The 18776-nt window shown below is 35.8% G+C and overlaps 1 protein-coding gene and 1 long non-coding RNA gene across 4 annotated transcripts in view; one reads left to right on the top strand and one right to left on the bottom strand.

The window, feature by feature from the left end:
• Positions 1–2368: 2368 nt before the first annotated feature.
• On the bottom strand, positions 2369–7538 carry LOC113077645 (uncharacterized). 2 transcript variants are annotated; one of them, XR_003281374.1, is made up of 5 exons: positions 7342–7538; positions 3913–4035; positions 3496–3827; positions 3313–3406; positions 2369–2506 (listed from the first exon to the last, which is right to left on the bottom strand). It is a non-coding gene; the product is annotated as an uncharacterized LOC113077645 (long non-coding RNA). The 2 variants fall into 2 exon arrangements; XR_003281373.1 differs by having other exon boundaries at positions 3944–4035.
• Positions 7539–8174: 636 nt separating this feature from the next.
• The window catches only part of LOC113077639 (alpha-1,6-mannosylglycoprotein 6-beta-N-acetylglucosaminyltransferase A-like), a 60316-nt gene continuing 49714 nt past the window's right edge, over positions 8175–18776 (top strand). For both annotated transcript variants that reach the window (XM_026249954.1, XM_026249953.1), the window contains exon 1: positions 8175–8353. The gene's annotated coding sequence lies outside the window, so the exon portion shown is untranslated. The remainder of the gene's footprint in view (positions 8354–18776) is intronic.

Here is an 18776-nt window from a genome sequence, read left to right as displayed (position 1 = left end):
CAACATCCTCATGAATGGATGGTTGCTGAAAGGAATCCTCTTAACCAAAGCGCTGCAATTATGCACGAACGCGCGGATCGTTCCACATGGAAGACTTTTCCACTTCAATTTCCAAAGCATTAGAAAACTTGATCTTTCTCGTGAAAATAGAGCGTAAAGTTTTGTATTCCTTCTGTTCATCTCGATCTGTCCATGTGAGATGAGCCAAGTCTAGTGTGGGTGTTTGTGTGCTATTTCTCTGTTCATTTTGGAGGGAAATACACAATAGTAGCTTCTGACCACAGATGACTCATATTTTATATGTTATATAGAGCCAACTCTATTAGTGCATTCAGTGTTTCATAGGTGAACAGCATCACTTTCCATAACCGTCTGCATCTAGGAGACACGAGAGAATACACAGCAATTTGAGAGCAATTTCACTGATTTGAACACTGATTTAATTCAAACTACCTTGATTATGGGTCTCAAAGAGACATCTTTTATTCTCCTCACTACACTGAGGTTATTCTGTTCTGTTCACAGAAATACAGGGCTTATACGTAATCAAAACTACCCTCAGCAGAACTATTTCTATTCCATTCGGTTCCAGCCCATCATTCTATTAGCCTATGTTCTCCTCTTTCATCTTGCCCTTCACGTGGTTTCATATTCATCATTAATCTTTTTCTACTTCAAATCTGACTTTGCAAGAAGTAGAACTCTGCCCTGAAGGCAGCTCGTTTTTTGGCAGAGTGCGTGTGAAGAGCTCTATCAGACCACTTTCAAAATATGACAACTTCAGAAGTTCCTCTCTCTGTCTCCCTTGCCTGTCTCTGTTTAAATCCTCTTTTCTGTTGGACTCTTGTGCTGGGATTTTCACCCTCCTCTGCATTCTGGGCAGAGTACCACATTGTTTTATTTGAATCGTGTTCATTTGGGTCACCCATCCATCTCAGCTTAGTGCTGGACCACTGCATGTAAGGGACACATTATTTTTAGGATACCTTCGAAAGTGCACTATTTTTTTTTTTTAACCGTTTTTCATTTTATTTTTATAAAGGTTTTTTAAAACATATTTCACATTTTTATTTAAAATATTATTTTGTTAATTAAATTTGTATTTTATTTTAAATTTTTATTATTTTGTTTTATTATATTTTGTTACAAATATTAAAAAGCATTTAAAATATATTAAAAGTTATTATTTTCAGTTTATTAAAATAGTATTTTATTTTAAAGTTTTCAAAAATTTTATTTTAATATTTTTCTTCATTAAAAAGTTCATTTTTGTTTTAATATTCTATAAAAATAGTACTTTCTATTTAAACAGCTTTTAATTTGTCATTATTTCGATTTTTTTATTGAAATTTGTTAATTTTTAAATATATTAAATATACATACATACATATATATATATTTATATATGTATGTATGTATATATAATATATATTTATTAAAACATTATTTATTAGTTTGTATTTTTAATTAAATAGTCCTTTAAGAATAAGGCAAATTTATTTACATCCATATTAATCAAACTCTCTCTCTCTCAATATATATATATATTTTTTTTTTCTTAATTGCATTTTTATATTTTCATAGTCTGTAAAATAGTATGCAATGCCACATCCATACTGCAAAAATAGTAGCAAAATTCCTTGTTTGTGTACTGCCCCTTGTGAGCCACAACAAAAGCGAGAGAAAGAGAGAGCAAGAGAACCAGACCTGCATTACCAGTGCATTTGTAGCTGTAAAAGGAAAAGTGAGTGTGTTGATGAAATAATGTGTGCCTGCCCACATGCCCGTGCTCAACAACCTTTTGCTTCCACTAAACCAAGCGTGAGCACAGAGGATGTTGTGTAAGAATCCCTTCCGCCACATATTAGACCAGAAGCTGAACAGAAATGTGTGACGTGAAATGACATTCATATGAAAATCGCGAAAGCGTCAATGGAATATGTCAAGTTGATTCACTGTTTGCAATTGTTTCTGAAATGTTAGCATGACACGGTACCTGAATGTATTTTTCCTCTTCCGTGATCTTCACAAAAGGGTTGTTATGGGAACCAACAACATTTTTTTTTCCTAAAGATCAGAGTCACATTTTCCACTTCACGCCAGACTTACTATATTACATTTTTTGGGGTTGCTTAATGAACATTCAGGGTTGTGTTTGCAGCCCCACAGAAATGAAATATCACAAACGATATCTGTTTAATATCTCAAGTGTTGCTCTTCAACTGCAAGGAGATTAAACAAAGAGCAAATGGAGAGATTCTTCTAAAAATAACACCTGTTGTGTTATGCTCAGATTTTTCTAAGGTACCAGAATCTGCAATAGAAAGTCACAGACCTTACTTTGAACTAATAACTGATTTGATCTCATTTTATTTCCCTGATGCATTTTAGGAGAAACATCTCAAATGAAAAGGGTCCTTAACCTCACAGCTCCTGTGCTACAGAAGAGCAGCTTCTGAGCGGCATTTTCATGTTTTATTATTCATCTGATGCTGATTTTTTCACTCTGCGGGGAAAGAAACATAAATGAGATCTCTTTATCTCGGTTGCTGTTCTTCAGCTGATGGAGAGCACATGGAGAAATCAGTTCAGGTAGAAATAACACCTGTACAGTAACAATAGTCTTAAACTGTGCTCAGATTTGTCAAGGTTCCAGAGTCTACCATATAAAGTTGAAATCTCACTATGAACTCATGAAAACTGAAACAATGTCAGGAGAAACAGCTAAAATGAAGAGGATACTTAGAAGAAATTTCCATTAAATAAGCATGAATGAGACCCCATGAACCTTTCAGTTGTTGCTTTTCAACTGCAAGGAGAATAAATGCAAGGCAAATCGAGTTTAGAGTAAGTTTTCTGCTTCTTGGATGTTTCCCTGTAGAGCATCAGAAATATCTTAAGATTTGTCAAGGTACCAAAGTCAGAGATCTCACTGAACTCGTTCTCATCAAATCATTTGATCAATTTGTATTTCTCCAAAGGAATGTAGGGACCAAAAACATTAATGAGATATCATTAATATCATTCGAGAAGCAACTGAGACATAAACAATATCTGATCCATGTTTCTTTTACATTACCTATAGACTGAAATTAGATTCATTGGAGGGCAAATGAAGATTTCCACAGAAGTTTCCTGTTTCTTAGATGTTTCTTTAAAAAAAAAAAAACCTCTTTCTAGTTTTTGTTTTTGCTCCGAGTAGTCAAAAGACCAAAGTCCGCAATCAAAAGTCAGACATCTCACTATCGATCTATTTTTGTTTCTCCACAAAGGAATTTTAGGAGAAAGATCTAAAACAAAGTGGATACTTACATGAGATCTCCATGACATCTGAGCTGCAAAAGAGCAGCTTTTAAGCAATAACATTTTCATATGATGTTATTAATTTGGTGCTCATTTTCACACTCTGCAGGGAACAGAAACACAGATGAGATCCCTTTAATATGTCAGTTCTTCTCAAACACTGTAATGAGATTAAATGGAGAGTTTACTTACAGTAAATCCTGCTTTTTAGACATTTCTCCTGAGATAAAGACTCACACGTGGCAAGAGTTTCTGTAGACATCTCAGCAACGTCTTAAGCTGTCATATCTATCATGATCCTTTTCCTACGAGTGCATCTTTTACTCATACTTTGCGTCAACAATTGTATTTTTTCGGAGGACTTTCGGACATAAAAAATAAAGCTGATTTGCATTTCACAGAGAACTTCATTAAGTCCCCTGAGCACTGAAACAGCAAACTTTGAGCAAAAACATGCTTCTCAGGGGTGTTCAGTGGGCCAAGAGAAAGCCAAGGAGGAGAGACCGACTTCAAATGTGAAAGATCTGTGTAATTAAATAGAATGAAGTTATTCAAACTGTAAGATGACCCTCAGGAAAATGTTCTGAGAGTTTTTAGGAGATCTCTTACTGTTTAAAGTCTGCTTGACTTGTAGACTCACCCAAGTGCTCACTGTCCATTTCCATAGCAACAAACCCAGCGAAAATGGCCCAGCTCCGTCATTCCTTACTGTAAACAATGCAGGAGGCTTATCTGAAATGCACAGACACACTTTGAGGACATGCACACCGATCAGAAATTTCCGAAATATACAAGAGGAGAATTTCAGTAGGACGTGTGAACAAGAGTTCAAAGGCAATGTCCATGTTTTACATATTTGATTGTGACATACACACAATTATATAAAATGATGCAGCGTTGTGCGAACTTGTTCAGGTTAATGAATTCATGTTGAAGATCTACTCTAAGACACCCTCTAAGTGTATTACACTCAGACTTATGGGATGTCTGGGAATGGGGCTGTAATTTCAACTAAAAATTTGTAATTATGCTATCGCACAACTTGTTAAGAAGGTAACCTGTTAAGAGTTGGAGGAAGACTAATTAAGACTTACCCATTAGGAAAAGGATGGCAACTGCCTTGGGCCCCCAAGAGCCAAGGGCCCCCTAAAATGCTTTTCATATACGAGATGCATATTAAGCACTGACTCGAGAATGGTTGCTTTTTACCATGTTTATCACAACGACAACTGTCAGCATGTCCAAGTTGAACACTTGATCTTGTGTGTCCTGCTCGTAGCAAATGAAAATATCATGCATCTGAAGCTGTAATTAAATATTATTGAGCAACAATGCATATTATATGTTTATTGTTTTAAATGCTGCATACTTATTCATGAGAACCCAAGTAGAGGATGCATACGCAGTTCGTTTGATTGATATAATCCTTAGGTGTGTAAATGTATAATTTCCTTTTCATTATTATTATTATTATTATTATTATTATTATTTCAATTTGTAGTTAAAATAACTAAAATAAGTGCATTTTAAGAATTAGACAGCCTTTGGCACACAGGTACATGCTGGTGACTCATCAGTCATCAGTGGACTTTCCTCCTCCATATAGGCTTTATTTTTCACTCTTTTCTCATTCTCACTAATTCAAGTTTTTATATGAATGAACGGAGGGAACCGACTGTCTTCAGAAAACTTTCCATGACATTTGCATTTTCTTTTTATCTGATAAAGCAGCATTTATGAGCGCAGTGCTGCTTTGTTTACAGTCGTTACTGGGGAAACCGCTGTATTTCTGATGTTCCAAAAGCGCCTCCTGCTGGCAGAGAATCAATGTGCATTTTCAATAATCACATCTGCAGTTTATGTTCAGACCAATGTGAAAATCCACCCACAAAACCCTGTTTTAAATTAATATCATAATTCATACTTCCAACTCACCTCTTTTCTTAAAAAATCATTTAAAGGCTCAATTGTGAATTTTATCATTATATATATATATATATATATATATATATATATATATATATATATATATATATATATATATATATATATATGAGATTTGTGCCGGTATTCGGTAATGCGATATATTGCGGTGATTAATATGCACGATATTGTTATTGTGGGCTCTAAATACCTTCTAAATTCCGTGAATAAATATACATTACAAATTATTCAGAATTTTGAATTTGAAACAACTATTTAAAAAGATTCAAACATTCACTGATGCTCCAGAAGGAAACCAGATGCATTAAGAGCCGGGGGTGAAAACTTTTGAACACGATGAAGATGGCCAAATTTGTCTTATTTTATTGAAAATTTAGTTCTGTCCTTCGTAAGCAACAGAAGATACTTGTATGTTTCCCGGTAGACAAATTAAGTACAATTTACCTTGATATTCAAATTCCAAAGGTTTTCACCCCCCAGCTCTTAATGCATCTTGTTTCCTTCTGGAGCATCAGTGAATGTTTGAATCTTTTTAAATAGTTGTGTTTGAGTGCCTCAAATGTCCTCAGTCTGAAAAGATGCATCTCAAAATCATACACTCACTGCTGGAAAGGGTTCAAATATGCAAAGATGCTGGAAAACTGAAGAATCTGCAGGACCTTAAAGATTTTTCTGAAGAACGCTGCTCGGTTTAACTCTTCAGAACAAACAAGGGACTCATGCACAACCATCACAAAACAGAAAGACAGTCGAGGATCATCAGGTGACCACACACAGTATTAAGAACCAAGGGTTCCCAAACTTTTGAGTGGGGTTATTTGAATAATTTCAGCAATTGTTTTGTCTTGTGGACTAAATGTAAATATCTTTTATGTACAATATCTTATTTAGGACAGTACTAAATAAAAAATAACATGCATTTAGTATGATCTCTCTTATTTTTTGAAAATTACTCATATTTTCACAGATTCTGCAAGGGGTGCCCAAACTTTCGAGCCCCACTGTGTGTGTGTGTGTGTGTGTATATATATATATATATATATATATATATATATATATATATATATATATATATATATATATATATATATATATATAGATAGATAGATAGATAGATAGATAGATAGATAGATAGATAGATAGATAGATAGAAAGAAAGTGAAAACCTAAATCAATTGCTATATTTTGGTCTACAAAATGAAAGAAAGCCATTATAACATGTACATGAGAAATGTAGAAGCACTGGCCACAACTGTGGGACACCATTATGCAGCAGCATGCATCACAACAAAAAAGGAGCCTGAAGGCTAAATTTGTAAATGTGTGCAAATACTTATGGCCCCATTCATATATTTTGCCTGAGGCCCCCAAATCAATAAAGCCGCCCCTGTATATATATGACTGTTTCTTCATCCTGAAAGGAAGTTAGAGAGCATGATTTTTGAGCAAACGTCTTTTTGTCCTTGTAGGACATTCATCAAGGAACGCCGGATACCTTCATTGTATTTGTGAACAAAAGACTGAATTTTTGGACCGTGAAGTACTTTTTCATATTAGAAGTGTTTTATTAGTAGGTTTTTTGTTTTTGTTTTGTTTTTTAAATACACTTCTGTTCAGTTTTTTTTTGTCTCAGAGAAGCAGTCGTTCAGGTTACATTTTCTGTCCAAGCACAAATGTACATTCAAACTGGCCTCATTTTAAGTCCAAAATTCAGTTTTAAAGGGACTCCAAAGTTAATTTAAATCCAAAATAAATATTCAGTCACTGTTTACTTACCTATTACCTTCAACCAAAACAAATGAAGAAAAGTGGTTTTGGAATTAGTAATAAATGAGAACAATCTTTTTTGTGAAATCCTTATACTGTTATAAAGCCAATTTTACTCTCATAATATTTTATTAGTTTTTCAAGATTTACTTTAGTCTTTATATTTGAAAGTCAACGACAAACCAAAACAGCTTTTAAACTGCAAGTTCATTGAATGTCCAATAGATGTCAGGATACACCAATACTTTCGTATTGTAGTCCAACTCTCTGTCAAATTCAACATTAAAAGCATAGCTCACCTCAAAATCACTGTTAATGTTTACTTACCATCACGTTACAGGTCCGTATGACTTTCTTTATTTTTCGGGATACAAAAGTATACATTTGTCACGCCCAGGAAATCACAATAAAAGCAGTCCTTATGACTATGTTTCACGTTATCAGAAATCACACCATAGCTTTGTTTGAGGAACAAACTGATATTTAGGCCTACGTCGGCGCTCTCTGATAATATTGCCTTCAAGTGGGCGGTTGACCGTTGAACTTGAGGCCTCGAGTGATTCCTGCAAAGAGTCGACTCAAACGAATCATTCATTCACGAATCAGTTGTGAGAAATCAGCCAGAATTCTACCTATGCAATAAGCCCCAAGATGCCATGGTTTTACAGTGAATTGGAGTGCCTACACCAACCCCTTATCTGTTATAAATTCACGTTAAACCACAGCTTCGCGGGGCTTATTGGTTTTGATTGCCGTGGAACACACAGAATTAAACAAAGGTGTATTTTTATAGTGTAATTTACAACAGATTCGAACGCGGCTCAACCAATTAGATTTAAGGATCTGTTTTATCTGTTTTATAATGTAAATTTATGACCAGTTGGTTTCTGACATATCTGGTTTTCTTCATTTTTTAGGAATTTTGTCACTCACTTAATTGTTATTGAACGGAAAATATATTCTCAAACATTTTTTCCTTAATTTTTTGGTGTTTTATTTTGTGAGATTAATTTAGATCTACGTTTATTGTATCAATTTATAGAATAATATAACTAAATAATAAAAAAAATTACCACCTGAGACGCTCTATAACGTTAGGGACCCTTGGCGAGCGCCGTGTTGGGTTTTAACGCTTTTCATTGACGTGGGTAAAATCGCCACGCTCCCTGCGGTCTCCTGTGCGTCTCGACGATCTTTGTGTTGAATGTGATCAGACAGCGAAACGACACACACCGACCGTTGTCAGGTGCCTTGAATCACACCGACGCCGACCACATCGCAACCACCGGCTTTTCTACAGCCTTTAACATCCATATCACCACCTTAAATCTTTAATCAGGTTAGTGTTTGGTTGGTTCGCCTTCTAAAAGCGTACAGAATGAAAGCGGGGCGCATTGGTGCGATGCAGTTCACTGCGGAACACGCGCATATATGTTATTACTTCTTTATTTTTTTGTTATTTATGCACTCAGATCTATCGCTCACAAACGCGTTATGTGTTTAATCCTTGGTTTTCTATTATACATTTACAGATAAGCCTTACAGCAACACTAATGTGGCTCTTCCGTCTTAAAGTGATGGTAGCACTTTGATGTATACCATGGTACTGAATTAATTAATGGTATTGACATTGTACTCCAAGGTACTTTCTAGAATACCATGATACTACAAATGTACATGTTTAAAAAGCCTTGATAGTACATGATATTATGTCCAAACCGTGCCATTCAGTGCTTTTTATGTCGGGCTATACCATGGTACATTACATTAGAATGGCATGGTAAATGCAAATCAAGTTGAAGCCTACTAACGTTACTGTATTTTTTTTAGTTTCCTCCTGTAAACACAGTGGTATTTGAATATGCTAATTATTTAGTTAAGTGGAAAAAAATTATATAGAAATATCATGATATTACAGTGTGGTCCATAACCACAATACTTTAAATGAGGAGCTATTACTCAGTAACCTGAGGTGTCTTTCTCAAGGGAACAGTTAGTGGTGATCGGATCAAGCTTTTGGGGTTCAAACCTACAACCTTTTTATTGCAAACCTTGGCCCTTAACCATTAAGCTGCATAACAATTTGGTGCAGTTATCTAAAATGGCTTAACTTTGGAGTAGTTTGGTGAAGGTTGTTGGGTTGAGTCCCAGATGTGCCAATTGATTAAGCCTTTAGACCGTTCAGAGTGTAATGTATTAAAGAGGTTTTTGAGATGTCATAGTGTCAGTTATGAAGAATAACTGGCTCTTCTGCGTCATATATCACTGTCGTTGGTTTTCACAGAACAATGCATAATTGAATAATGCGTACAGTGTTTTATAACCGTAATATTGATGCGTTTAATCTTCTGTCCCACCACAGAAAGTCAGGCAGTGATCTCGTTCTTTTCAAACAGTATGTTTAGTTGTTTCAAAGACACCATTCAACTTTTGTTGTTAGTTCATAGTTGTCCATGCTCTTTCCATACGTTGTCGATATACAAAAACATTTGATTTCAGTTGATAGCTAAACTGTATTGTTTATGTCCTTAGTGGCCTGAAAAATGTAATACGCAATGGAGTTTAATGCCTAAGGTTAAGGGATTTTTAAAAAATCTGTAATCTTAACAGTAATTGCTAGTCATAACTTGCCTCAGAACACCAAATTCTCTGTTGCCGAAATGGAATTGACTTCAAAGGATGGAGGAACAGATAACTGGCACAATGTCCCTGTTATAACACGTTCAGAAATGTCCTAAAAAGTGTTTTATTGCCGTACATATCTTTATAACTTCCTCTTCTCGGGCTGTGCTTGATCTCATGTGATGGTCTATAAATAGACCTTCAGTGCAGTGTAAATCAAGAGTCTAATCTGTGGTATCAATGAATAGCCGTTGACCTTGGCCATTGGTTTAAAGTCGATTGCCCCCCTTTGAGTACACTGGCTGCTTTTGCCCCGTTTACTGCAAGCGCTCTTTATGTTCAGGCCTCTTGAACCTGTATAAGAGAAGCTTTATGCGAGTTCATTTGTAGAAAGGATGTGGGTTGCAAAAAAACTTGGAGGTGTGAATGATATAAATAGCGACTTTCTTCCAGGTAATAGAAGAGTCTGTTTCAGCAGTTCAGGAAGTTTGATGAGTTTTTAATTGTGCAAAAATGACATCCAATCAGAATGATACGCCTTGTGAGCTTTACCTGGTTTTTTATCGTAAACTGGTTTTGCTGGATTTCATCACGGGCAATGACACAAGACTGTCTGTTGGCATATGTGTTGATGTGTAGATTGAGCCGAGTTGACATTTATTGACGTCGTCTTGAAAGCACCTTGGAAACACCTCTTACATTTCCCTCAGAATCTGTCTTCAGAAAAAATTTCCCTCGGTAGAGTCAAAGAAGTAATTCAGCCAAAAATGAAACTTTGCAAAGATTTACTCACCCTTGGGTCTTGCAGTATTTAGATGAGTTAGTTTCTTCATCTATACATATTAGGAGGAATTTAGTATTACACCAATCGCTCAGTGCTTACCAGTGGATCCTCTGCAGTGAATGGGTGCCGTCAGAATGAGGTGTTTGCTATTCATAATACTGATTTCTCCATTGAAAGAGGTATCTTGCCTGAATCAGGAGAGAAATACACACAGATTAAAAATTGTTTGCGGGTAAAAGGTGTTCTAAACACAGGCGATGGACTCATATTTTGGCCAGAAGTGATGGTTAAAAGACCTCAATGATGGATTTGTGTCTTAGAAACATGCTGTTTTTCACTTCACAAGATGTTAATTGATGGACAGAGTAAGTAAATGTTCAGGAAATTTTCATTATGAATGAACTATCCCTTTAAGACTTTGGGTAGTTTCATTGGAATGCTGGTAGCGGAACCTTAAAGGTCTTGAAGGTGTCATTTTTAATTATGTAATGACTTCTGATCCTATGTTTCTTACACCAACTACATTTTTTACCGTGGAAGCAAACAGAATGCATTTTGCATTCAGAAAATTTCCTCAAGAGATTTGCTCTGACAGCAGGCCTCAGCGGGGATAATTTCGCCTGCGTGTGTAGCTCAGGAAAAGGCCCTTTTTGGCCTGGAGTAAAGGGCTTGCTCACTGGGATCAACTGTTGTTTTGTTTGGCTGTCAAATCAGTTGTAATATTCTGGCTGAAGCTCCTTTAAAAACATCCTGGTTGCATAATAGCCATGTTCTAAAATATAATGTTTCTCAAAAATGTTAACCGAACATATCAATTCTAAAATCCAACATTATCTGTTTAGTAACCATCGTGATTTAATTTGATAAACTTCAACTTAAAGCAGTGAAATTGCTTGACAAGCAAAGGAGGAGGGACGTTTTCATTCCGAGAGAATTCGATTGGACGAAAATTTGTATAGTGCAGGATGATGTCATCAATATTTTTGGTTCTATTTCCCAAAAAAGACTGTAAATTGAAACTTTTTCCTGTTCTAGAATGCTATTAGCATTTTTTTTTAGAATATTCCAAAGACTTTTTAAGGAGATTTGTAGACTTCTCGCACACAGATTTTTGCACATATTTACATGTCATTTGCACAATATAGTCAACTTCTTTGACAGTGTTTTCTGGAATCACTGACTGGATCAACCTGTTCTTGTTGCTTTTTTCAACCCTCCAGAAAAAAAATTACATACAGGAGAAGCAAGTAAAACAGACAGGAAGAGGAGTGCTGTAAAAACTATGAAAATAAAAAATATTTGCAAGTTAAAAAAGCAAGAGTCAAATCATAGATGTTTTGTCAGCGTATTTCTATAATGTACATTCAATTACACGAATACTTGTGAACTGTGGTTATATTACAGTGCTGTATCAACAAATACTGATGGTAACAACTGTAAATAATTTCATTATACTCGCCTACTTGTGACGTTTAAGTACAAATACAGTGTAATTAATCTTGTGGCGCCACACTGGCTATTTACACAGATGTTTCAGGAATATGGTTTAAAGCACTGTTTATTTTAGTTTTTGGAAGTTGTGAAATGAATTTTTACAGCTGGAAATTGTACTTCCATTGTGTGTAAATGGAAATTTCTTGAAAAAAAAATAGCATATAGTTTTATTATAACATTTCTTTAATATATTATAATAAGTGCTATGTGATTTTCACGGTATCTTGTGATGTTTAAGTACAAACCGAGAGGCTAGGTTTTGTTGACACAACTGCAAAACTACTTTAGGAGGTAATATCAAGAATATTTACTTGAGTTGTCAGTCTTTACTTAAAAAACAAAACAAAAAAACATTTGGTTTCTTAGAGCTAGAATTTAGCAAATTTAGTAATTCCATTAAGTGCTTCTCAGCTTTGGTGTGATCAAATTAAGGAGACTGGGGAAAGAAATGTGCTTGATTTTATTACAGAATTTTATCAAGATGTGGGCAGCGTTTTAGTCATTTGAGTAGTAATAACACCTATCATGTGCAAATTTAATCAGGCCTAATTTGCAACTAAAGTACTTTTACTATCAGTCCGTGGGTGTGTTAGTTAAGGTTTCAGGTTTAGTTTCAAGTTAGCCAAGTTGGCTAACCTGAAATTCTGTCAGTCAACAGATTAATCTTTTTTAATATTGTCAGTACAGTACAATAACCTCTTTGAACAACTCCTGGTGAAAACGCTAGAGCCTATTTTAAATTATTCATCAGCATTTTCCATAGCTGTCTATGGTTACGTAAGTTTCCGAGGGAAAAGGCACTTTCTCTGTGAATGCTGTTCCACTCTATTTCAGGCACTCGCGCCCCTCAGGGTTCCACTAGAATTCTTGCAAGTTCTAACAATGTCATATTTCCAGGATGCCAAAAATAAAACAAACAAACTTACAAGTTTTCCCATTGCATTTGTGGTGTAAATCATTTAGCCTGATAGTTACAATATAATTTGAGTAATTACAAAAGGTGCTATGATATTACGCAGGAATGAGAGTATAGTTCCTAGCCATATCGGCCTCGAAAATTACAGTCATTTTTGAGGGAGATGCTAACGGTCTAATAAAATCCAATTATCTATGCTAAGCTAAGCTAAAAGTGCTAACGCCAGACCCGGAGATCGGCTGGATGGATTCAAAAATGGTAAAACTCAAGTTTAACTCTAGGGAGTTGGAAAATGAGCCTATTTTCAAAAATAGTGGTGTTTCTTTAAAATGTAGTTTTGTAGATATCTATTAGTAATTTAGTCAGAAAAGTACTTTTAAGCAAGACTATAAACATTTTACTGTGTTTTTTGTTTTTTTTACCGAACAGTTACAAAACATCCTAGTTTATATTTTTATCAGCAGTATTTTGAATAAACAAGACATATAAAATGTGGATAAAGAAACAGGCCATCCAAGATGTAGATGAGTTTTTCTTCATTCAGATTTGGAGAAATGTACCATTTGATCCATCAGTTGATCAATAATGGATACTCTGCAGTGAATGGGTGCCATCAGAATGATAGTCCAAACAGCTGATAAAAACATCACAATAATCCGAACGACTCCAGTCGTTTGTACTGTTTGTATGTAAGAAACCCATAATTAAGACTTTTTCAACTTCAAAATGTATTCTCCCACTAAAATATGAGTCCTCTATCCATAATTATTGTTTTCGTCGATGAAACAAATGTCTGAATCAGGAGAGAAATATGCACATATCAAGAAGCTACCTTTTACAAGCAAAAACAGTTCTAATCAATCAATTAATTATAAATCAATAAATTGGTGGATTTTGATGTGAGAGGACAAAGGATGTTTTTTTTTAATGGAGAAAGTGTTATTATTGACCCCTATATTAGCTGAAAGTGACAGTGTAAAGTTAACCTGCCTTAAAGAACTTGAACTTGTTTTCTTCTCAAGACAAAATTGATGGACTTGATTAATGTGGATTATTATTGTGATGTTTTCATCAGCAGTTTATACTGATTCTAACGGCACCTATTCACTGCAGAAGATCCACTTGTGAGCAAGTGATGCAATGCTACATTTCTCCAAATCATCTGGAGAAACCAGCTCATCTATGCCTTGGATGCCCTGAGGGGGAAACATTTTCATTTTTCAGTGACCTATACCTATTTAAAAAACTGTAACGTATTTGTTTGCCTATTATGTAAAACCACAATGGTCAAACATTTTAATTGCTCTCAAAGATAATGTTACACCCACTCTTATTACTGACAGAATACTGATAGAAGGGTGTTACTGTTTTAACGTTTTTCCGTTTAGGCAATAACTCAGTTTAATATTGGACTAATTTACTGAGGTGGCATCATTGTTAACTTACAAAAATGATAATAATTTGGTGGATAATTAATCATTTTTCGTAAATAACAGGTAGTGTATTCTGATGTAAAATGAACGGTCGCCTGAGGACGCTCAACCAGCGAGTGTCAAGATACTAAAAATAATAAATACATAATTATGAACGTGTTTACGTGTGTTTATTTTTGTTCTCAGCACATTATTTTAACAGCATTTAATGATTATGAACATAAAAGCATTACAAAAAAAAAAGAAAATAATTATATACCATCGATGAAACCACAAAGCTGACGCGGAGGTATGTATAACTGCAATATAAAGTAATTTTGAGTATTATTGCTATTAGTATTATTTTCTAAAATTAGGTACATGTTATATTAAAGTACATATGGTAATGTCTTTGCAACAGCTCCAAGTCTCACGCGAGTAACTGTCCGAATCCGTTCACTTATTTATTTGTTCACTCCTGGAGAGCGAAACTCTGAAGAGCTCAGTCAGTGTTCAGCGAGTGAAAATGTGCTAATCTTATAATAACCTTGAACACACACACTGGCGAGTAAAATCGAAGAATTTATCAGCCAATGGCTAATGATAGACATCATTTTGTCACATAGAGTAAAATTTAGTCGCATATGCATAGGGTTGGATTAGTCTTAAATAAGCATGAGAAACTAATTATAAGCAACAGGACAAAAAACTACAGTAGAACAACAAAAAAGTAATGAATTCATCACATTGTATAAAGTAATTAAATGTACTGGGGTGACCCCAGATAGTCAATGCTTCGATAGGAGGAGCCGGATTTGACCACCAATCTCACAGTCGAATTTTCATATAGATGTTTTGATAATGCTGTTTTGGCTATATGGGGTGCTCTAATGTCTGCTTTCACAAAGAACTACCGGTTTTCTCCCAGTAAGTTAACATACAGCCTATTGAGATAATGCCTTAAATTAGAATCTGAAAAGAAAGAGGCTTTAAATAAATATTTTAACGTGCGTGAATAAATCCAACCACCCCTATAGATTTATGTTTCACTTTCCATTTCCGTGACCAACGGAGGAGCATCTTGTCTGAAACAAGACTCAAATCGACACAGGCAGAGTGAAAGACTGGATGTTTTTTCAATCAGGAAATTACGTAACATTTATTCTAGCTATGATCTCACATTTTAAACCTATCTCGTCTGTATCTTTTATCCTCGTAGGGCTTGCTGGTGCAGTGATTTTGATAGGGTTGCAAGACCTGCTCGACACCTTGGCCTGGAGTGGCTTATTGCTTTAACAACATCCATTAAACAGTGTAATAAATATCAAAGGTCAGAAAGGAGATTGAAGTGTTTCTAAAACTGATTATTCTGGGATTATATGGTCATCAATCGATTAATGTTTTAACCGCATCAGAAATGTCACCAGTTATTGTGTATTCAGCCTCTGTGCCTTTTGCTATGTGGCGTCCGCTTCTGCTGACTGTATTTAAATCTGTGCCCAAATGCAAACAAGTATATTTGTGTCCATGTAAAATAACTATTTGTCTTTCATTTTCTGGAAGCCTTTCGTTCGAGGTTTGCTTTGAGGTTTGCTTTGGGCCTGACTCCCTCATTGAAATGCCACGGCACAATCTGTTATGTCTGACACCGTTTAGTTCCACAACAATGTGAAACGCTAGACACCGTGTTGTGACCCTGGTTATGCGGTTATCTGTTATGATATCACAGCTGTAGTCACGTTGCCTGGCAGCACAGGTGGAACAAAGTAGTTTCCTTTACATGCTTTGCAGCCGAACCACTTCTGGCCATCATCTGGATGGTTGGGACAGTTATCTGGGTGCTTTCTTCAACGCTGGTGGTTACTAGGGTCAGTTTGGTGGTTGCTTCTTGCTAGAGTAATCTCTGTCATTGCTAGGGTCTTTTGAGTTATTACTAGGACATTTTTAGTGATTACTAGTGTCTTCTGAGCAGACATAGACAACATGGACATGATCAGGAAGTTCTAGTTCTCAAGGAATTAGTTTGTTCCTTCTAGATATAGATATTTTCAGTTGAAAGCATGATTTAAACAAAAACTACATCATTAATGCATTCAAACAAATACAATACAGTGCTACTACATCTGTATCCAATTTCGAATGAAATTGTATTTTTTAATATACATTATGAACAGAACTGTACTGAAAAACTTTAGACATGGAGCGAAGGCGGAGCGGTGTTTCCGATATCAATGATCGAGGAGTGGAGCGGTAGTGGGGAAATGGTGAACCCGGAGTGGAGTGATTATTAAATACAATCAGCATGGAAGGGAAATTGTTGAATCTCCGCTCCGCTCACGTACACTGCCGAACACCGCCACACAAATGTGGCCTTTTTTCCAATGACTGTCCTCCTACAGGTTTTAACACAGAGTACCAGTTCACTACCAGTTACAAAAGACACTGTAACAGTCTGTCACAGACAATTCCAGTTGCATTTTTCATCACTAAATTTCCTAAATTATCCTTTGAATATGCTTTGGCCCGCCATCTATTGGCAATATTTTTTGTCCCGATGCCAAACTTACTTGCCAACCCCTGCTTTAGAGGTTCCATATTTTAAATGGAAATATTGTAGCCTTATGGGGAGTTGATTTATGCTAATCGACGGACTGTTATGTTAATAAATGCCATCATTCGGTTACGTTTATTATATTAATATGTTTCAGCATGTTACAGTCATTATATGGTTTGAGTTAAGGTCTTCTGAATTAAACCGTTTATCATACAGATTTTAAGTGTGAATGTCATCTCTCTCCATCTCTCTCTGTTTATGGGTTTTTGTGCGTGCATGCAGTGGAGGGGTGCATATTTTTATTTTGAAATATTTTTACTAGCCTATTTAAAATAGCTGTTTTATATTTGAATATATTTCAAAATGTAATTTATTGAACATCCTGTTTTTCACTCTTCTTTATTCTTTTTTTTTATGTATTCTAGACAGTGTTTCCCCTAGGTTTACAGCTTTTTGGGGGGGTTGGGTTGGGGAAAATTGACACAGACACTAACACTTAAAGCCGGGTCTGATTTATTATTAAATAACTTTCTTTTCATTCTTTATGTGCCATCTATCAGGGCTGCACGATAATGGTAAAAAATTATAATCACGATTATTTTGGTTAAAATCAAAATCACGATTATTAATAACGATTATTCTATCCTGCAAAAAAAAAACTGCTAAAACCAGCCTAGACTTAGCTGGTCAAGGCTGGTCTTTCAGCTTGGTCAAGCTGGTTTAAGCTGGTTGTTCCAGCTGGTATCCCAGCCTGACCAGCTAAGGAAGTGGTCAAAACCCCTCTAAACCAGCCTTCTGACCAGCTTCGACCACCAAAGGACCGGGCTGGAAGACCAACTAAAATCTGTCAACCTACTTACTGTGCGTTCACACCGCCGGCGTCGAGAGCGTCAAAGCGGCCGGAAGTCATTCATTTTCAATGTAAGCCGGCGTCGAGCAGCAGCGAGGAGCGGCGCGGTGCGACTTGGCCGTTGAGAGCGTCGAGGAGAGTTGAAATCAAGGCAACTTTATGGTAATGAGCTATGACGCGGTTGGGCAGCAACCAATTGGAACGTAGAAGTCCACCGCTTGAGAGGATTCCAGAGAACGCAGCTCCGATCACATTAGTTCCCAAGCACAATAGAGGACAGGTTGATTATTGCTGTTTCAAGTTTGCAATAATCTATGAGGTGTCCCTGTTTGCGTACAGGGACATAAAAAAATTAATTAAAAGTGATACGTTGACCAAGGTGTCTGAGATTTGTTAATTTTAAGTAAAGGATCTTAATATTTCGTCAACAACAATATTTAATGAGGTTAACTTATAACGTTACCCTCCTTGTGGTTAGTCTGCACGAGATCAACAAGCTTGTTTGCTTTGCGTCCACTTTAAATACAAAATAAGCATTCGATCTACATCAGAGCGTCTGAGCGCTCACGAATCTTTCTGCAGCGTCGTGAGCAGAGCGGCAAGAGCAATTTTTGACGCTTTCGACGCCGGCGGTGTGAACGCACAGTTAGGCTTATTTTTTTTTTTCAGCAGGGAAATGCAATAACATTTAATGTGTCCTTTAAAAACCTGCTCTGACTATACACTGATTTCATTCAACCAACTATGATTATACAAAACTCTTGGTTTTGGTTAGTGTTTTGTCATCTGTATTCACATTAGATTTTCTAAGAGACAATTTGTTTGCAAATGGGAAAAAGCCACTCATATTGCACAGTAAATTTGCTCAAAAATCATGAATACACACTGAAAACTAACATTGCCATGCCATTTTCAACATGAAAACTGGTTAAAAAAAAAAAAAAAACACTTAAAAAAAACACATACATTCCAATATATGTACATTTTTCCTCATTTTATTGTCAAAGGGAGGAAAAGCGCATTTATTCCTCAAACACAACAGATCCATTATTGAAACTCAGTGAAAGTTTGATCATGACCCATTTGGAAACACAAACAGTACAAATGGCGGGCTGAGCCGTTAGGAGGGC

Source organism: Carassius auratus, unplaced genomic scaffold, assembly GCF_003368295.1.
Source record: "Carassius auratus strain Wakin unplaced genomic scaffold, ASM336829v1 scaf_tig00022937, whole genome shotgun sequence".
NCBI classification, from domain to species: Eukaryota; Metazoa; Chordata; class Actinopteri; order Cypriniformes; family Cyprinidae; genus Carassius; species Carassius auratus.
This window is presented reverse-complemented; position numbering and strand designations above follow the sequence as displayed.